This window comes from Quercus suber, unplaced genomic scaffold (genome assembly GCF_002906115.3).
Source record: "Quercus suber isolate HL8 unplaced genomic scaffold, Cork oak 2.0 scaffold_695, whole genome shotgun sequence".
Lineage (NCBI taxonomy): Eukaryota > Viridiplantae > Streptophyta > Magnoliopsida > Fagales > Fagaceae > Quercus > Quercus suber.
In genome coordinates, this window is record NW_027070136.1 from 169,675 (window position 1) to 192,750 (window position 23,076).

Sequence of the window (23,076 nt, forward strand, 5' to 3'; positions counted from 1 at the left end):
CGAATTAAGGGAGTTAGACTCGCCATCCTCCTCATCCCCTTTCTTTAACCGTCAAAATTCATATACCACCCGGCCATCAGGCCTAGTAACCCTTCTTATCTTGGAAGGCCTTTTTGGTTCTACCACTTCGCCATCATCTTCTTCTTCTGCTTACAAAGCAATTGGATTGAAAGGAAAAATTCTATTCTCGCCTTCAAGTTCGTACTCTTAATATAAAGCTACCTTCGTGAAGTGAAGTTCTGCTCTATCAAAAGGCATCTTGGTGGCCTCAATGACTAACAACTTGTTCCTCCAAATGGCTTTCACACATTGATGATATGTTGAAGCCATTGCTTTATACGCCTTTAGCCATAGACGGCCTAAGGTGATGTGGTAGGATGTATTCCCTTCCATCACATACATGAGAGTAGGTGCCCGAATCGGCCCAACCCTAAGGTCCAAAGATACATGCCTAAGAGTAGGGGTGTCAATGTTCGACCCAACCCGCGAACACGACACGAACCTGACATGGGTTTTTTCAGGTTAGGGTTGGGTCTTAATGGGTTTGGGTCATAAACGGGTTGACTCGAAAGCGACACGACAGGAAATGTGTCATAAGCGGGTCAACTCACGTAACTCGCAATAGACACGTTTGACACGCCAATTTATTTGTGTCAACCCAAAATGACCCACTTAACACAATCCGTTTAACTTGTATAACAAATAAATATTTATTTTATTTTAGATTTGTCAAATATCTTTTATATTCAATATATATTTTAAATTTAAAAAGAAAAGTGAGTAATTATAAAAATTTACAAGGGATATAATTGAAAATTAAAACTTTACAGACCTTAGAACTACTAATACTTTTTTTTTTTGGGGCATAGAACTTACACAAATGAAATTGGATGAGCTTGTGGAAGATGTTATGAATTTGGACATCAACAAAGAATCTATGAATGATAATCGTGATCATTGTCAGGATTAGTCTACTATTTGCTCAAATTTTTTCAATATTAATACTTAGCATTTGGCGAGTTCCAAGAATATTATATTTTTGCTGAACTATGCTATTTTATTTTTGTTAAACTTTGTTATTTTGAATTTGGGTTAAAGTGTATGCACTTCTTTTGGAGTGTAAATAACTTATTTCTAGATGAATGTTATATTTTTGTTGAACTATATTATTTTGAATGTGGGTTGAAGACTTGAAGTGTATGCATTGCTTTTTGGAATGTAAAAAAAATTATTTCTAGATAGATGTTATATTTAATATTATGCAGGTTGAAATAGGTTGTGTTACATTCTTGTCAACCTAACATGACTCGTTTATTAAGTGTGTCAAATGGGTTGGGTCAGGTCAACCCGCCTTATTAACAGATCAGGTTAGGGTTGAAGGATCATGACACGATTATTAAATGGGTCGAGTTAGGTTGAGCCATTTAGTCGAATACCCCTACTTCGACACGACACGAACCAAACACGCTAACCCGAATTGCCACCCCTACCTAAGAGTATTCTGCTGTAAGGCACCTATTCCTGCTACCTGCATTGGCTTTGGAATAATTCATTCCTTCGAAATTCCCAAGGCATTAAAAGTTGGGAGAGGTAAAATAATAGTGGATGCACCAGTGTCTACCAATGCCCTTTTGATTCGAGATGCTCCCAAAAAGGTTGTGACATATAAAGGTCTATTGCCATCAACAGCTAGATTAACTAGATCTTTTGTTAGAAAAGGTGACTAAATCTCTTACTTCCTGGTATGCCACTTGCATCAAACTTCCTTCAACATCAGCCACTTCATGATTCATTTCCATCACCCTAGTTAAGGCTTGGGCTACTTCTCTTCTAGCCATGGGTCTAAGACCTATTCCTTCAAGAAAGGATTGTATTTTATCCTCCTACTAGATTCTCGTTACCATTTCTTCATCTACCAGTGGTGACGGTATTAAGCTACTGCTAGCCATGTTCTCTGCTTCTTCTTCCATAGGATCCTCATGACCTATGAAGAAAGTCATTGCCACCTTTGGTCTATGCATCCTTGGGTTAGCTCTCTTCCTAGCTTTGATAATCAAATCTCCCTTGGCTACCCTATCATGGAAGATATTCCTCAAAGCTACAATAAAATGGATTTTGTTTTTCCTCTTCTATAGGTTAATGCTTACATTCAGGCAACGTCACTAGACCATCTTTCACCCAAGCTTCTAGGATGCTATACAACTCTTCAGTGGACACAGTAAAAGGAGGGGGAGTGCCACCTTTGTCCCTCTTCTTTCCTTTGGCCACCTTCTTAGGTTCTTCTGTCATAGCAACCTCCACCTTCTTGTTTTCTCTCCTCCACGGTTGTCTAGGAGCACTCACAATTTGTGAATTTGAACCTTTTGAAGGCTTCCTTACAGATATACTTGTTCTCCTTGTAGCTTCCACAAGCCTTGTAAAACTAGAGATCTAAAGATTCTCTAAGTAAGACCAATATTCATACAACATACCCGCGATACAAACATCCAACAGCCTTTCTTCCTCCATAAAATCATAACACAGTAAAGAGAGATCTCGAAACCTACGAATATACTCTAGCAATCCCTCAGACACCCTTTGCTTCTCATGATGTAGATCTGACAACGTGAGCTTTTTCTCCAAAGTAAAGAACTTTTTCATGAACTGCATTGCCAAATCATTCCAAATTAGAACTGACCCTGGTTCAAGATTGGTATACCTCTTTAAGCCTCAACTCATGGTCGTGAGAGTGAGTTGTTAGCTACATACCACCTGATATGCTCTCTAGTGTTCCCTGTTATGCCATCATACTTAAGGAATATAGGAGGTGTGTAGTTAGCACGGTAAGGTTTCCAACTATTTCTTTAGAATAAAGAGCCTGGTACCAACATAAACAACACTTTCCATCTTCTTGGCTTCAAATAGAATAGCATGTATGTCATCCCTAGTCAGATAAGGAAACCCCCGAGGACCTTGAGGAGCCTGAGGTATAGTTGTCTCCTAACGTAAGGACTGAAGCTCTGCCCACATAGCAGCTTAAGAACGTTGAAGGTCTTCAATGGTAGCCATCATCTCCCTACTCTCACAATGAGTAGTCCCACCCAAAGATTCTGCGCCTTCATAATGCATGGATATATGATTTGTACTTGGTTCTCACCCACACCAATTAGTATCCTAGTAACCACCTTCTTCCTACAACCATTGTCCAGTTAAGTGTTAGATTCATATTTTCTTTAGGATTTCATATAACACTTCAACGCCAACATGAAATACTCTATGAGATCCAAATATATATATATATATATATAGCATCCATAGAAATCTCTACTCGTAGGACATAGCAACCTATAGCATGTACTCACTATTAGAAATTTAATCTAATATTTATTTAATATCCAAGGATTTTCCTACCTGTAAGCCATAGAAAGAATACAATAGGTTTGCCAAGTAATTCCTACCCGTAGGACCTAGTGACCTGAAGCATGTATTGATAAAAGTTTAGAAACTTGACCATGATATAGATTACAAGATTCAAAAGACCAGCCCCACTACCATGCGTAAACTCTAGCAACTAATCACTCAAGAGCTTATCGCCTAATTCAAGAGTTCATATGGAATATTAAAGCAAATCTATTAAACTACTCTAGCAATGTAGGTTATTTCCATGAAGGTTTGAGAGAGAAATATACCTGACCACACGGATGTAGAATTTGTTTCTTGTAATTTTGCACTCTCTCTCTCTCTCTCTCTCTCTCTCTCTCTCTCTCTCTTCACAAATTACACTATTTTACCTTTCAGCTTTACACATTAAAACTGTTTTCACCTGGGCTGAAATTTAAAACCCACTAAAACTTATCTCTTTAGCATTTAAGATACCTATAAAACTTAAATAAGCTTCCAATACTTTAATTCCCACTAAAACTCATATTGAGGTTGTTTAGAAAGGCTAAAACTCTAAAGAAATCCAATAACACTTAAACTCCTAATCCAAATAGGTTTTAATCTCTCATCATTTTCCTTAACTAGTAAGGAGACTAAAAGTTTAATATGAATAATTTACAAAAAATAACTCTCACGTTACATCTTCTTTTATTTAGTTTCTTTGCAGATATCATAATATAAAATAATATCATCTTCAAAATAAATTAAATAATTCATCAATTTCACTCTAAAAGCAACTAAATTAAATTTAAGAATGAGAAAGCTCGAAAAGATGCAAGCTTTGACATGACACTCAAACAAGAAATAAAGAAAGTGATGGTAGGACATGAAAAAGACGCACATTTAGAAAAGAAGAAGAAGCTGATTATCAAAACAACACAGGATATACGTGGAAAACCCTAGAGAAAGGATAAAAACCACGATTTGAGCAAGAACATAACATTCTTGCTCGGCTTAGCTTGTATTATGTATGATAAAGAGATTAGTTTACAATGAAGTTTCCTTTCTTTCCTACCAACTCTCCACTTTCATCTCAAAATATCTACTTGGGTTCTTGCCCTAATAGCACAGCTACATGTTGCTCTTATACTCTGAGGAATATGGCTAAGTACAAAGGACAAGTGTCACGTCATCATATTCTCTCTTTTGGATTTTTTCACAGCTATGATATTATCTGTTGACTAAGAGATAAGAACTGTACCAATGTGGCACTGGGACTCGTAGGTAGGTAGCTTTGCCACTATTTGGGAGACAAGTCTTGGTCATCAAGAGGGACATTAGGAATATTGTGATTGGTACACGTGTCTCCAAGGTGACTCATTGTGCATTCAACCAATAAGGAGTGTCCTCATAGCCTTTAGCCTTGAAAAGTCACTATTTCCCTTTTTGGTGATTGCTTGAGTACTGTGTCAAATGTAAATCTCACTATCTTCCCAAGGTAGTCACGCCTTTAGCATTGACCAAGACAAAATCTCTTAGCCAACACCTACTCTCCCTTCCCTCAATTGCTCACGTGTAGAGTCCAAATTCAACCACTTACGCATTCTCCCATGCCTTAGTGGTGTTATGTACAACGGTTTTGGAAAATATTATACATATATTATAAGAAAAAGTAAACTAAATTAGAGTAAAGAAGCATATATATTTTGAGATATTAAAAATTAGTTTAGTAGTTTCATTGCATATTTGTAGCCTTCTTAGGGTAAGATTAATTTTATTTTATTTTAAATCATGAAACCAAAGATAAATGCAAAAGAATAACAAGACCATGAAAATCAACTTTTTTTTTTTTTTTTTTTTTTTTTTTTTTATGCAAAAGAATAACAAGACCATGAAAATCAATTTTTTTTTTTTTTTTTTTTTTTTTGTATTCAAATATTTCATACCATGAAATGAAAGTATACTCATCTCTCTTACCATCTTTTACTTATCGATAGTGTGACATTAAGACATGATATGGTCAAGTGTGTATGCATGCATCTTATAGATTATTTAAAATTAAATCATGGTAAAATATGGCTTTACATTGCACACTAAATATTCTTTCTATTTATATACCCAAAACAAAAACTATCCAACCAAATTGCCCAAACCTAAATTATATTTAAGCCCCTGATTTTAAAAAGAAAAAAGAAAACAAAATTACTCATAGGGGTTTCAGCGTCCTGATGGTAGTGGGAGGCCTGTATAACAGAGTTGGTGGCCCCTTAAATTCCTCTTTCTCTATCTTTCAAATGTTTTGCCAGCTTCAAGACTTTTATTTTGGTAATATATAGTGAAACAGTGCATTTTATTTAACAATCTACAATTTTTTTTTGTCTCTCTATCTCTCTTCAGGGCTTTATCTAGTTAGCTATTACTATTAGTCCTTACTTATTATTTTTTTACTTTTTTAAAATACTAAAACGGTGGGTATGTTAAAAGACATGAAAAATAGAGAAATGTGTAATGTAAACTTAGTCAATTAAAGAGACTTTAATGAGATAGCCATAAAATAAGTTAATGTGAACTTTTGGCTAATAGTTCACAAAAAATAATAATAATAATGAAAGAAGTAAAAAAAATGCTAAATGCAAAATTAGAGCACCACGTGGCAGGACCTTATATACTCCCGCATGAGGTTTTCTGGCTCTCTACTTATATATATATATATATATATATTGATGATTAAAAGAAACACGTTAGTGTGCATTCAATATAAAGGGAACTGAAGAGTTAAGAGAGAGAAAGTGGTGAACTGGTTTTTGTTGAAACAATTAACCTACATCTTTTCAAATTATTTTATTTTTTTGAGAGAAATCTTTCCAATTTCTAAATGGCTGTTGGAATTCATTTTTTAAGAAGAGGTGAGGTGGAAGGTCAAAGGCAATAATTACTCTAATAAAGCTCTATTAGAGTGCCACATGACAGAACCTCATACTCTCCTGCATAAGGTCTTTGTTTATATATATATATATATATATGGATTGGGTTCAAGTTACACCTGGTGTAACTCCAAACAATATTACACCACTCAATTTTTTTAATTGGATGCAAATTTTGAAAAATCTACCGTTAGATTATATTATCTTGGTATATTCTCTATGCTTACAAATCTTCATGGTGACCGAAGATTAATAGTCATGTCATCAATCAATTGTTTAAATTCAAATTTTTGTAGTTTAAAATAATGCATAAAAATGAGTTTATGGATTAAATAGTAAATAACATCTAATTGACATGAAAATTGGCAAGAATTAATGTTAAAAACATATAAAACATATAATTCAATAGTGAAATTTTCAAAATAAGAATTCTATAACAAGTTATTGAGTGGTGTAACTTTACTTAGACTTACATCATGTGCAATTTGAACCCAATCCTAATCAAGCATGGTGCTAAACCTGTTGATGAGAAGTTGAAGTGGAAGTTTAGACTCTATCTTATCCCATATCATAGAATTTATCATAGATGTGGAAAAAAGCTTGATCTAATTACTCCTAACAAAATTATAATCATAGATGTGGAAAAAAGCTTGATCTAATTACTCCTAACAAAATTATAATAAACTTGGTCTCTCAAATAAACATAAAGTAGCTCATATATGTGGGCAGAACTGCCAAAATTTTTGTCATATTATAGTACTTCTACCTATATATGCCATGTGCATAACTGTTTCATCGTATCATTCTTGGGAATAGAAAACAAAGTTGTAGAAATTCAAAAAAAATAAAAAATAAAAACTTTACATTTCTATTTTTCAGTCTGTTCATCAATAGAGCTTAAGATCTTTGGTTTAGCAAACACTTTGAAACTTTAAGTATATATATATATATATATGTATGTATGTATGTATAAAATATTTCATACATGTGAACATTATTGAGGTAACCATATGCTATTACACAAATATTTTATTGTACATATTCTTTTTAATAAAAAAAATTTATTCACCCATCAACTTCTCAGGGACTCTTGAATTATCTCCACATTCTTCCATGTAGAAAGAAACGTTTTTCAATCCTTAAAAGATGTTAATGGAATCATAAAGCCTAACAGGTAAAAAGCACACTTGGTAATATTCATCAACTGAATTCTAGGAAGACCACACTGTTGTTGGCATTGGCTGGAAAGCTTGGGCCTGACCTAAAGGTGAATTAGTGTTTGTTACAGCTTAAAGTCTTATTTGAATTACGTTTTTTTTATCTTAATTGAAGCTCTATAGTCTCGTCTTTGATTTGGAAATGAATACTTTCCTCCAGCTTTCTCGCAGGGTGACTTATAATGGCCATGACATGAATGAGTTTGACAGAGAACTGCTGCCTATATTAGCCAACATGATCTCCATATTGGTGAAATGACTGTAAGGGAGACCTTGGCCTTCTCTGCAAGGTGCCAAGGGGTTGGATCACACTATGGTTAGTAATTTTATGGAATTACTTCTTCAATAACTGTCTCTAATTATTAATCAGTAACCATTTTTTAAATTTGCAGATATGCTTGCAGAGTTGTCTAGAAGAGAAAAGGAAGCAAACATCAAGCCTGATCCAAACATCCATATCTACATGAAGGTGAAACAGAAGCTATTATCAGTAATTTACTTTATTTGAAGCATTAAACTTAGGTTGAGAAATTTGTAGATTGAGGAAAATAATCCTTGGAGATACTAAGGATTTGTTTAGGATCTGCTTATTTTACTGAAACTAAAAACTTTTTGCTGAAAGTACTGTAAATAAAGGTAAATGTTAGTTAAAATAGTATAATGGGACTCATGAATAGTACTAAAAATAAACTAAATAGTAAAATAAGTTGGCAAAAAATAAGCTAGTCAAACAAACACTAAGTATCTGTTTGGATCCATGTTTCTGCGTCCACGTTTGCACGTTTTTTCCTTTTTTTTTTTTTTCCAAGCCACATTTGTTGACTTTTCTCCCGTGAATAGTGCACTCGTATACTATTTACGGGACCCACAAACTTCACTTTTTAGCAACTTTTTCATTAAAAATGAGTCCCACGACGGGCAGCTTTATCTGATCAAGGGCCGGTGCACAAGGTTCCTGGTACTATCCAGGTGCGAAGAACCCCGGAGGTGACTGCAATGAGCAGAAATCTCACTCACCAGCCTAAACGACGAGCAAACACTCAAACATGAGAGCAAGGGATCACCCAACGAATGGACAAGCTCCAAGGAGGGAGGAGAAAGGAAGGCAAGAACCATGCTTTCAGAAAAGTGGTGGTCCAAATCTTATCTGAACTGTGAGAATAACTGACTAAGCCATGCCATAAGACTCATTCTCCAAACAGGACGGGGCCAAGCCTTTAGGTTGTTCACACATTTAAAAATTATCTTACAATAGTGTTTTCAGTTTTCAGCAAAAATAAGTTATATCCAAACAGACCCTAAGTGTGTATTCAGTTTCAGCAAGATAAGCGAATCCCAAACAAAGCCTAAGTGTCTGTTTGGATAGCTTTTTTTTGTTAGCTTATTTTTGCTACTATTCATAGCCCCACTGCACTTTTTGGTACTATTCATAGGTCTCATTGTACTATTTCAGCTAACTTTTACTTTTATCTACAATACTTTCAACAAAAAAATTCAGTTTCAGCAAAATAAGCGGATTCCAAACAAACTCTAAGTTCACAAATTTGTGGTAGTAACTAGTAATGATGATAGAAATTGTAATCTTTAGTGTATCCTACTTATTATGTGTATTTTAATTTTAGACTGATTACAATGATTTCATTTTAACATATATAATTTACTTTTGCATCAACTGACAATGTTTTACTTCTCTTTATTGGCTTCTGAAATATCAGGCAGAGGCCAATGAAGGCCAGGAGGCAAGTGTGGTGACTGATTATATACTGAAGGTAATATTACCAAGGATTTTTGAACCTATAAAATGANGGAGGCCAATGAAGGCCAGGAGGCAAGTGTGGTGACTGATTATATACTGAAGGTAATATTTCCAAGGATTTTTGAACCTATAAAATGACTCCAGGTCCATCATATAGTACTCTTTGGTTTATAAGTTTCTTCACTCTTAAATTTACAGGTTTTAGAATTGGAAGCGTGTGCAGATACTATGCTTGGGGATGAAAAGCTGAGGGTATCTCTGGTGGACAAAAGAAGCGTGTCACGACAGGTTAACCAACGGACAAAATTGCTTTTTGCCCCTTTCTGAAAAAAAAAATCCAACATTTTGCCCTCTTTCTCAAACTAATTAGGGAAATGCCCCTCTTTTGAAAATCGAGTTTCTGAAAATCGATTTAGGCCCTATAGCGGCGTTTTTAAGGACCTTATAGTGACGTTTTAAGGACCTATAGTGACGTTTTGTAAATCGATTTTCATAAAGTCGAGTTATAGGTAAAAAAAAAAAAAAATTGCATGTAACTCGACTTTATGAAATCGAGTTATAAAACGTCACTATAGGTCCTTAAAACGTCACTATAGGGTCCTTAAAAACGCCGCTATAAGGCCTAAATCGATTTTCAGAAACTCGATTTTCAAAAGAGGGGCATTTCCCTAATTAGTTTGAGAAAGAGGGCAAAATGCTGGATTTTTTTTTTTTTTTTTTCAGAAAGGGGCAAAAAGCAATTTTCTCCGTTAACCAACAAAACAGCAAATAAGATTTTCATATTTTTTTTTTTTTTTTTTTTTTTGCTGTTTAAGTGAATAGGTTGTATAATAATCTATGCAAATTAAAATCAGGGGAGATGCTGGTTGGACCAGCAAAGGTGTTGTTCATGGATGAAAAATCAACTGGATTGGATAGTTCTACAACTTTTCAAATTGTGAATACACTAAAGCAATACATTCACATTCTTGATGGAACAACTGTCATCTCACTGCTCCAGCCAGCACCAAAAACATATGATCTTTTTGATGACATTATTCTCCTCTCTAATGGCCAAATTGTGTACCAAGGACCCAGTGACCTAGTTCTTGAGTTTTTTGAATCCATGGGCTTTAAATTCTAGGTTGCACGGACACGCCATTTTTGGCGTCGTCTCGATGTCAGACACCGGAACAGGTATGACTCGCTGGATTCTGGTGTCCGGCGAGTGTCTTCTTCTTTTTTTTTTTTTTTTTTGCTTCTTTGACACGGTGTCAACGCAACACCGACACACTAGCAGTGAAAAAAAAAATCACAAATTTTGACAGATGGACTTACCAATACCATTGATTTTGTGATATACCCAAGAACAAAAAAGCAAGTTTAGAGTCTGAGAAAAACCCACATCTCAAGTTCTCAACCCACCCTCCCTCTGACCTTTACTCGCTGTCGCTACCCTCTGTCCCTCGTTGCAACTAGATCAGGCCGATTGGCGAGCTCCATAGATGTCGACGCCGTGCCCTGTCCCTTCCGATCTTTCTCTCTCTCGACACGGACAACAAGTCGGACCTCCTCTTTAGTTCTCTTCTCTCTCTGTTTTTTTTTTCTTTCTTTATTTCTTTCTTTCAGATATTAATTTTGGTGAATGGGTCGTGGGTGTACTGTTACTCACTTATTTATATAAGTTATAACACGTTTTTTTTTTTTTTTTTAATCCCACTCTCACAGTCTCATTGTCCCAGTGTCACTGTTACTGTGTTTCTTTATTTAGCCTTTTGTTTTGCCTTATAAATTATAATGTTTATTATGAATTTAGTGATTGTATATTTTTAGTTTGATGTTGAACTTGTTAACCTATTATGGTTTGTACTCTAAACATTTTATGTGTATTATTGTACTACTTTGGGTGTTAGTTTACTTATTTGTAGTTGTTACATAATTTAAATTCTAGACATAAACATATTTTATGTCTAAAAATATTAAAAAATATGCCTAAATATAAAATTTAATTAATTATTTAACAGCCGTGTCTCTGCCATGTTGTATCCTTATTTTTCAAAAATTGCTGTATCCCCGTGTATGTGTCCGTGCCCGTGCAACATAGTTTAAATGTCTGGAGAGGAAAGGTGTGGCTGATTTCCTGCAAGAGGCAAGTGTAAATCTAGCATTAGTTAGTCTCCTCCACATAATAAAACCTCATTGACCATCTAAAAGATGAGAATTCCAAGTGGAGTCTCATGTTATTTGTTTATGATTGATTGGTAACAGGTGATATCAAAGGAAAGATCAAGAGCAGTATTGGGCACACAAAGATGAGCCCTATAGTTTTGTCACAGCTCAGGACTTCACAAAGGCATTCCAATCGTTCCATGTGGGAAGGAGACCAGGAGATGAAAATGCAGCACCATATAACAAAAGAAAAAGCCACAAAGCTGCTCTAACAACCAAGAGTATGGTGTTAGCAAATAGGAGCTGTTAAAAATCTTGCTTCTCAAGAGAATACTTGCTAATGAAGAGGAATTCGTTTGTCTACCTTTTCAAACTGATGCAAGTGGGTTTACACATTTTTTAAAGTTATATATATATTTATTTATTTATTTATTGTATAAGAAAGTTTATTCAACCAAACCAAAAATAAAATAGATTTTTCATATCAGCAACACAAGCAGCTGAAAACCTTCCAACAAAACCCAACTATCAAATAAAAATGCACAAAATCTGACTATAAAAATAGAAAAAGGATCTCTGCAAAGACAACATATAGCATTATTCTGAACAGTTCTTTTTAATCCTTGACATCACGTTCCGCAATGCTTAGCAGCCAGCAGAATTTTCTCTTCATTTTCTGATTTTCCCATGGACATTCTAGCATTTCAATCAAGCTATGTCTTATATATAGGATCTGTTTAGATACCGCTTATTTTGCTGAAACTGAAAACTTATTGTTGAAAATACTGTAGATAAATGTATAAGTTAGTTGAAATGCAGTGGGGCCTATGAATAGTACCAAAAAGTGCAGTGAGACCCATGGATACTACCAAAAATAAGGTGAATAGTGAAATCATTTATAATTTTCATTGCTTTCCAAATGCACACATAGTAATAGTAGTTGCCAAGCAAGCTCGCAAACTATTGGAATTTTAGCCCTTTGCCTATCAATCTAGTGACTCCCAGTCTAACTCATCATCCCTATCAGTAACATCTCCGTTTTTTTTCAAGCGCCTTTTCAGCACTTCTTGCCATAACCTTTTGGTGAAAGAGAACTGAAAAAAGAGATGGTCTCTGCTTTCATGTTCACTTGTAAAAAAGTACATAGCATATCTCCAGCATAACCCTTTGTAAAATTTGTCTACAATCAACAGCCGATTTTTTTATGGTAAGTCAGCATATAAAGGAACACTTCGTAATTTCTTTATCAATCCATACACTTCGTTTTAATCTTCTTTAAACATTATTCTGATCGATATTTTATTTCACTGCTTTTAGCTTTCAACAATGGCACTAGTTGCAAAGACAGTTTTCCTAAGAACAAAGATGCATCGTCATTCCGTAGATGATGGAGTTGTGTTTCTGGGTGCTTTGTTCTTTACTTTGTTTACGAATATGTTTAATGGAATGTCAGAGATAGCTGTGATCATTGTAAAGCTTCCTGTTTTCTACAAGCAAAGGGACCTCCTCTTCTACCCTTTTTGGGTGTATTCTCTCTCTTTATGGATCCTCAAAATCCCCATAACATTCATATAAGTTGGGGTTTGGGTCTTTATGACCTATTATGTCATTGGATTTGATCCAAATGCTGGAAGGTATATGTTAAATTATAATGAAGTTGACATGCATTCGGAAATTTGTTTAGCATGTGTTCTATTCTCTACAAAAACATCTGCAAATGTACATATGCAGGTTGTTTAGGCAATACCTTCTGCTATTTGTTCTAACTCAAATGGCTTCTGCACTATTCCGATTTTTTGCCGGAGTGGATAGGAACATGACCGTTGCTAACACCTTCGGGAATTATATACTGCTCTTGCTATTTGCACTGAGTGGCTTTGTCTTGTCAAGAGGTACACCATGTTGAGTTGATAAATTTAGTTAACCTTTTTCCAGTAGATTAGAAGTGTATTTTTCTTCTCTTCACTTCTACAGAGGATATAAAAAAAAAATGGGGGATATGGGGTTACTGGATTTCACCTATAATGTATGGACAGAATGCAATAGCAGCTAATGAGTTCCTTGCAAAGAGTTGGAGCCATGTATTTCTTGAACAATAACTTTCAAAATTAAATTATTGGTGCTTTCTGCATCTTAAAAGCTAATGTTGGTACTGGATAGGTGTTGGGGCATTGATTGGATTCATATTACTTTTCAACATCTATTTCACTCTAGCTCTCACTTTTCTCAACCATGCGTATCTGCTCCTATTCTCCCTTTAATCCATTTAATAATTGGAGCTATGTATTAATGACATACATTTGATGCAGCATTTGGGAATCCACAGAATGTGAAATCAAAAGAACCAGAAAGCACTGAACAAGGAGAGCAGATAGGAGAAGGAATGCACTTAACATGCAGAAGAAGAAAGAGTTCAACTCATCGTATCAACATAGGTAACGAAATCGTTCAAGTCATCATACCAACATAGGTAAATGTGTGTGTTAGCACACAAAAAAAAAAAAAAAAAAGGATAAATTTGTCACATATGCAGAGTGTTTTGACTGGTAGATCACTCACAATTTGTAGTGTGCCATTTAAATTCCAACTGAATTTGATCAAAATGCAGAGAGTAGACGAATGATACTTCCATTTGAACCACATGCGATCACCTTTGATGAAATTACTTATTCTGTTGACATGCCACTGGTAACTTATACTTGTAAATGTATGGAACTAAAACTTCTTGTTTGAACAGTCGAAGAGTATATTCCAGAAACTTGACACCAATTTCTTTCAAATGAACTTGTAGGAAATGAAGGATCAGGGCATCCTTGACAACAAATTGATGCTTCTGAAGGGTGTGAGTGGTGCTTTCAGGCCTGGTGTTCTCACAGCTCTGATGGGTGTTAGTGGTGCTGGTAAAACAACTCTCATGGATGTGCTAGCTGGTAGGAAAACAGGAGGATATATTGAGGGAAACATCACAATTTCAGGATACCTGAGGAAGCAAGAAACATTTGCTTGAATTTCTAGGTACTGTGAGCAAAATGATATCCTCTCCTCATGTTACTGTCTATGAGTCCTTGCTCTACTCATCATGGCTTCGTTTATCCTCTGAAGTCAATTATGATAACAGAAAGGTTAGTATTTTTTTTTTTTTTGGGTACTGGTGCATTAGTACTGACAATAAGTTATAACAAAAAGCTTGATATCCGAAAGACAAATCTGTTTCAGTCTTTCTTGTAGCCCTTTTATCCACAACTTGTAATTCAATTGACAACTAATTTTCATTGGCCTTAGAACTAAGTTTTCAAACTCAATTTTTATAAGAAAATTGGTCAGGCTAAAATTAGCCTGTTTTCTTTTGGCACAGATGCAGACAGCAAACCAGGACAATATGAAGAGGTTTGTAAGCTATATTAAGCTTAATAGACAGGCTTGTACTATTAAATTAACAAATCTGTTTATTAAGTCAACAAAATATTTTTCACAGTAGATAGGCAAGGTGCTGCTAAAGCTAATCATTGTTATACCAAAGTTTCTAGAGAAAAAGCTTAAAATAAATGAAGTTTCAAACTGCTTAAGGAGCCTGACTATTATACCAGTGTCATTAGGCTTCATTTTTATTCTCATACATGGCTGTAGATGTTCATTGAGGAAGTCATGGAGCTTGTGGAGCTGAACCCCTTGAGGCGGGCATTAGTCAGGTTGCCAGGCGTGAATGATCTCTCTACTGAGCAGCACAAATGGCTCACCATTGCAGTTGAGCATGTAGCAAACCCCTCCATAATATTCATGGATAAGCCAACTTCAGGTATAGATGCAAGAGCTGCTGCAATTGTTACGAGGACAGTTAGGAACACAGTAGACACAGGAAGAACAGTGATTTGAACGATTCATCGGCCAAGCATTGACATATTTGAAACTTTTGATGAGGTGAGGAATGTTAAAAAGCAAGACTTGGTGCATTTATGTAGATTCTCTTCAGGATTCAAGTATAATATTAAATAATGGGTTGCAGCTTTTCCTAATGAAGCGCGGAGGGCAAGAGATATATGTGGGGCCATTAGACCGCTATTCTTTCCATCTTAACAAGTATTTTGAGGTAGGTTGATTTTAAAACCAGAAAATAAGTAAACCATAGAACTTTTATCTGTGTTATCACTTAAATAGCTTTGGGTGTTGATTTTGCTAGTCTATACAAACATTTAGAGCTATACAGGTAGGTCTGATGCTTTATTATTCGACTACATTATACGTTTACAACAGAGAAAAGAAGTCTACCTTCTTGATAATGTGCATAAAAGATTCTTGGCACAGTTAATGTACCTCCCTTGAATTTGAGCTGAAATTTCTATGATTGTGTTGCAAATGCACCAGGAAAAACAAAGAGCTTATTAAAGAACTGAGCAAGCCTGCTCCTGGTTCAGAGGACCTCTATTTCCCAATTCAATACTCGCAATCAATTTTCATACAATGCATGGCTTGCTTATGGAAACAATACTGGTCCTACTAGCACAACCCACCGTACACTGCTACAAGAATGTTCTTCACAATTGCCACAGCCTTGACATTTGGGACAATGTTCTGGGACCTTGCCTCTAAAACGTAAGTTACCATATATTGGAGGAGAACTTTTAAACTATTACGGTCTACTGTTACATATACGTTTACCTTGTAATTTCAAAATTGCAGCAAGAAGCAGCAAAATATCTTTAATGCAATGGGTTCTATGTATGCTGCAACCATGTTCCTCGGTGTCCAAAATGCTTCATCTGTTCAACCGATTGTCGATGTTGAACGAACAGTCTTCTATAGGGAAAGAGCTGCTGGAATGTATTCAGCCTTATCATATGCATTTGCACAAGTAATTATAATCAAATATTTTACCAACTTAGTCAGCATTATCAAGGATGATTTTGAGTGTCAACACCATTTCCACATTTTTGGTACAGGTTATGGTTGAGCTACCTTATGGTTTTTTACAAGCTGCATAATATGGTGTCATAGTTTTCTCCATGATGGGATTTGAATGGACTACTGCCAAATTCTTTTGGTATCTATTTTTCATGTACTTCACATTTTATGGCATGATGTGTGTAGCTGTGACACCAAACCATCACATTGCTACAATAGTTTCCACCGCATTTTATGGAATATGGAACCTCTTTTCAGGATTCCTGATCCCACGAACTGTGAGTATTTACCACATCTTATTTTAATTATTTATTTTTGTCTAAGTGTTTTCCAATTACACGCATACACACCAATCACTAAATTATTTTCATTTTTCCTTTTCATCTCATTTGTCTTCATGATCAAAAACAGAGGATTCCTATATGGTGGAGATGGTACTATTGGGCATGTCCAGTGGCTTGGACCTTGTACGGATTGGTAGTTTCACAATTTGGAGACGTAAAGGACATGCTTGACAATGGTAAAACAGTGGAGGATTTTGCCCGAAGTTACTTCAGATTCAAACAAGATTTTCTTGGAGTGGTGGCTGTTGTGGTTGCAGGGTTTGCAGTGCTCTTTTCATTTATCTTTGCCTTTTCTATAATGGTGTTTAATTTTCAAAGGCGATAGGAAAATTACTTTGGGTATCTGTTGGTGTCTTAGAGCTAATGCTAATAACAACTATGTTTATTTTCTCTATACTTTCTCCAACTATATGTATTATATAACACCCTGTTGGCAACGATTAATGAGATCAGTTGAGTTCAAACAGTGCTTGAACTTCTGATAGTCATCAAAGTATCACACAAAGGAAAAAGCAAGGTTAAAAGCAATAGGGTTGATTCCTCCAACTAGATCTTGATCACCATGCTCAAAAATTTAGTCAATATATTAAAAGCATTCAGATGATCCTAAATATCAATTGCCCAAACGTGCCTCTTCCCCACATGTACATGCACCCATCCCCTACAATATCAACCAAAACAGAACAACCAAACAGAATGTTTATGTGGGAAAGTACCAGATATTACAATTTAGTATCCTATACATATACATAACTGTTTGCTAAGCAATCAAATAAATGATAGCAGAAAATCAAGCAAAGTTAAAAGTAAGTGTGAGTTTCTCTCTGACATTGAGTCTCTCACCTGTGACTGTGAGAGCGAGAGTGTGAGCTTCACCGGCAGAATCCATTGTTGGTTGCTGAATAATAATGAAAACGAATGACTGAGAGCTGAAAATGTATCTGAAAACTCCTGATTACTGCTGTGGAGAGACATAGAAAGGTGAAGATGTATTATGCTACTCTTGGAGTAACAACAACAACCAAGAGTAGCATAATAGATCTTTACCTCTCTACAAGAGTTGCATATGGTACCACATGCTCACCTTGACAATATTGTGGCCATGGAAATCCCAGATGGAGTTGGAATGGAAATATTTATAAGAAAAAACCCGCCTTTATTATTATTGCTGCTTGTATGTTGTAGGCAATTGCCCCACATCCAGAGGGCCCCCAAAAGTATCAATTGCCAGTGGCATCATTCCTTAATTTTGGCTTTGACAAAACCAAACCCGAAGTAGACAAAATGATACTAAGCACACTACATAAGGTGCACTTAACTCTTTGTTTTGACTAATCTATTAGAGAATCAGGAGTGGCCAACTTAGAACTGCTTCAACAAGCATAGTATTACAATTACAGAATTCTCTCCACTAACACCAAGTTGACCACCCATCCATATAACAGAACAGTCAAGTATGTACAGAAGATACACAAAAGAGTTACTTAAAAGCATGGCAAAATTATCAATGCAATTTGGAAAACTATTTTCTGTAAAGGAACCAAAGGCAATGAAAGAATATTTTACCCCCTCAGAATGAAGGATGCATTATCTTATGCCCCCAGAACCAAAGGGATCCAACATCTTCCATTACACAGAAAGCAAGAGAAATCAGAGCTGGGGCAAATTTGCTTCCTAGGCCCAATAATTTCATTGTTTTCTGAGTTGAAAGTTAGTTTTAGGTTAAACATGTTTTACAGATTTCTATCACTACTTACTATGATAGGAGCACAATGCTCACAAATTCTATAGATTTTTTGGGAAGTTGTAGTCTCACCACAAAACCAAACATTGCAGTAACAGAGTGGAAAGCATACACATATCCTTTTACATGACTATCTTTGCACTGTATTTTCCTTATAATAAAACTAGTGTAATGCATAGTTACATTTAAAAACAATCACAATTACACACATATACTAGTCGCTTACCTGCGCGATGCATGGAATAGTTGAACAAATTTTTAAAAAATTTCTCGTTGCTTAAAGTTATAATCACTTGGAAAAAAGAAAAAGAAAATATACATAAGAGATTACTACTACTAACAAAGCAGACCTATTTTTTCCTTTTATCTTATGCTTGCTAATAAAGAACATATATACAGTGAGACCATGGACCTTATCCACCCACCTTAAAAGTTCTTATATAAAAATCTCACAAAACTAAATAGAATGTAGGGAACACTCAAAATTTATAAAGCAATAAATGAACTACATCAATGGATATACCAACATAGTACCGCATTACACATCCCATGTTTTAAGCAAAGCCAGCTCATCATTTGTATCTTGGTTGGGATTTCAAACGGTGTTATTTGTTACGTTTCAATTTTAAGTGGTAAGATTCAATTTTGAGTGAGACTTTTTGTCAAACACGTGGTGTACATGTTCTAAATGGGGAATGAAAAGAATGATTTACAGCATGAATACACCTAAAAAAAAAAAAAAAAAAGCACCTAAACTAAGCAAACTATAATTGAACATTGACAAAAGTGAAAAAAAAACTTCTAAATGACCCATAAAACGAAAATTGAACTTGTCATGCCCCGAACCCAAGCAAAAGCTAGTCACGTGACAACGGCTGCACACTTATAAAGTAAGCACCCTACAAGTATACAAGACCTTCATAGCAACTAAAATTTATCCTCAAAAATTACATCAAATAAATCCAAAATATCTCAACAATTTCTTTATGAATAGATCTCCAATAATTCAAAATGAACAAAATCCAAACCTTAGGTAGTGCATAATGCCATTTGGCCAATAGATATAAGACTATTACAAGACCATCTAATCCTAAAATCACTAAGCTTCTTTCCTGCTCACAACACAATAGCAAAACTCTCAAATTTTGCTATTCTTCACAATCTGAAACTAGAGGGAAAAAGGGGGGTGAGTTGACAACTCAGTAAGTAACCAAAGTCCTAATAAGTTCTATCAAGCAAATAAATATGTAAAATAATAAGTTGTACATAGATCAAATATTTTAATCTTACAAATATATTTTAATCTTACAAATATATCATAGATGAATTAGGAAAAATTCAATTTTCCATATATCAAAAGTTGTACTTTACAATAGGTCCCAAAAACACATAAGCAGTTTCAAGGACTTAAACCAGTTCGAATAATCAAACATAATTCATATTCTTAACAATCTTTATGACTATGGTCATGCTATATCCCATGACTAGGTATCAGATTCAGATTAAACTAATTCCTTGCTAATGTATATCCCCATTAGCCGAGTCTAGAAACACAATAGACTCGTGATGCCCTACATAGAACTAGTTTCGGTACCAATGAATAAACCCCATTGGCTGGTATCAGGGTCAAAATATAATCAGATTGTCCAAAATCATATATATCAAATCAAAGTTCAAACAAAAACATATGTCAACCAAATACATATATAAAATCATATATTCAGTAATCTAATATATTTGTAATAATTATTTATTCTTTATTTTAATTTTGTAATACAATTGAAATAAAATTGTAACAATTATAAAAAAATTTCAGTAGTTAAAATACAGTAGTAGAAGCAAAATAAAATCAATTAGAATAAGGTTACTTACCTCCAAAAGACATACCAAAAGAAACTTCTCCTCTATTACTTCTTCTAAAATCCGAAGATATCACCTAAAACAATTTTTCAAGTACCATTTACTTAATAATCAAATAATTTAAGAAGCCTTATAACGGTACTCAGCCAAAAGAGAAATTGCTAAAAATATCCAATAACTTTCCACTATTATCTCATAGTTAAAATCCACATATTCATAATATATATTTCCTTTACTTTCTGCCACTAATAGTTCCGTATGGATAAGACCTATAGATTACATATAGGGTCAAAAGTCACACTGTAAAAGAAGAGCACCACTTGGACTCATCTTCATGTATACGAATTCAACTTCTTTTTTTTTTTTTTTTTTTTCTTTTCCTTTTAATCTCCTACCACCTGCCACCCATAGTTCACTTTTGAGATGAGGAAAAAACTGGACACATGACTATATCATCCAATTCAAAGCACCCGGACACTAGCTTTTTCGGATACACCATTCACTTTTTTTTTTTTTTTTTTTTTTTTTTTTTTCATATGATAGCTTGCCAGAACTCAAAGCCTTGACTACTAGACCTTTTGTTTTCATCAAGTCCAAAACTTCGGGCACTATTCCTTAAAAAAAATCTGTGTAGAAACTTGACACCTAGCAGAACAAAGCTTGACACAACGTAAAAATCTGTAGTTTCTAATTTTTATATTCAGTTAATGCAACGAAGGGCGTAGAAGAAGCTTAGATTTCCGAGAGAGAAAAAAAGCAACTTAACATCCCATACCAAAAATATAATTTAATCCCTTCTTCTTTCACATCATAAATTCATTAGATATTTAGATAATCTCACTACTAGCCAAAAATACCCACAAAAAAATATTCTAATTTCATATAAAGCTTACTTAGATTTGACAAATGATGAGATTTCTTAGGCTCTTCCCTCAAGTGTGCTGTCAATCCTTTTCTTTAGCATCACAAAAGAAATGTAATTCTCATTGTTATGAGTAATAGGGGCAAAATAGTAATATCATGTACTTTATATATAAATAATATTTTGAGTTAGGGTTGACTTATCAAACCCTAAAACACTTTTACAGTTAACAATATGGTATCAAAGCCACCAACTTGCCACTGCCGTTAACCCTCCGACCACCACCCACCGATATTGTTGTCGCCAGCAACCATAACCTTACTCGCCAGCTCTGACGACCCTAATAGAGACCTCCGATGATCTCAATTTAGTGGCTGAAGGAGTTGTCCAGCGCCGGTGACCCTCTCTTCGATCTCGCGACACTAGATCGTCATCACCTGACTACGAGAGAGGCAGGGTTTTAATCACCCTCCTTCGGCGACCCAGCCTAGCTTACTCACCGGTCCTCGCACCGCTACTCCTACACCCTAGTGCCACCGCCAGAGTTTTTCAATTGAGGGTTTCAACTATGGTTTGATTTTTCTTCTCTTTTCCAATACGTTCTCTAATTATCTATTCAGGTAGTCTTAGGTTGATGTTTAGTGGTGGATTGGGCATTTCTTTTTGGCATTGGTATGGATTTGTTGCTACCTTGTTTTTGGAATAGTTTGGTGTTGATTATTTGATAGATGAGTTGCTATTGGCGTGGTTGATTGGTTGAAGTACATTGGTTGTTGGTTGGAGTTTGTTTTAATTCAGCTCAACATATTTCTTTAGTGTTAGTTTGCTCTTCATATTGTCATTATGGAGTCCAAAGACAGTGCTCAGCCCCCTAATTATTTTTTCTCTCCTGATATGTTATCAATTACCTCCATTTGTCTAAATGGTAGTAATTATGCTCAGTGGGCATAGGCAGTCGAAGTCTTTCTTCTTGGTAGAAAGAAGTGTGATTACGTGATTAAGGAACCTCCTGTACCTACAGACTCTAAATTTGCTGATTAGAGAGCCGAAGATGCACAAATTAGGAGTTGTTTGTGGAATAGCATGGAGTCTATGACCAATTATAGTTAGGTTTTCTTACCAACTACTAAACTTGTTTGGGAACAAGCCAAGGAACTTTACTCAGGTGTTAACAATTTGAAGCGGATTTATGATCTTCATCAAAATTATTTCTCCTTGAGTTTGAGTGATATGTCTTTGGAAGACTATTATAACAAGTTTAAGGGTGTATATGAAGAACTCAATATTTATCAGCCTATCTCCTCTAATGTTAAAATTATGAAGAAACAATGAGATTCTATGCATGTTGCTCGCTTCCTCTTTGGATTGCCTAAAAGTTTAAATCCAATAAAATCACAAATTTTAGCTAGTCCAGACCTCCCTTCATTGAGTGAAGTTTTGGTAGACTTCGACAAGCCACATTATTTGATTCGAGTTCTAACCCTTTCTCTTCCTCCAATACTAATACATTACCTTCTGGTGATAAATTTTCCTTTACCACTTATATGGGGAGTAATAGAGGTGGTCATGGAGGTCGAGGTCGTGGGGACCATGACCAAGGGGGCCGTGGTAGTGAACAATGGGGTTGTGGTAAATGACGTGGTCTTAGTAAGTGCACTTATTGTCATGGTGAGAATCATACAATAGACTTTTGTTGGGAGTTCTTTGGTAAACCCTCGACTCGCCAAGCTAGTTTTCAAGTTCAAGAACCGCCTTCACAGTCACTTCCACCAACATCCAGAGTAGTCTCTATTCCTGAGGAAAAGTACAATTGCCTATTATCTCTGCATTCCAACTTTGTTGGGTCTGATTCTACTGCTACTTTGGCTCAACAAGGTACTTTGCTACTTGTCTTGCCACTATCATGGTTCACTTACACGATGGGCCTGATCATCCTATTTTAACACTTAATTTTGATTGGTT

At 35.2% G+C, this 23,076-nt stretch overlaps 1 pseudogene; it reads left to right on the forward strand.

Annotated features, from left to right (window-relative positions):
- The first annotated feature begins 880 nt into the window (after positions 1-880).
- Positions 881-16,973, forward strand: LOC112008937 (pleiotropic drug resistance protein 1-like; annotated as a pseudogene).
- Positions 16,974-23,076: the final 6,103 nt, after the last annotated feature.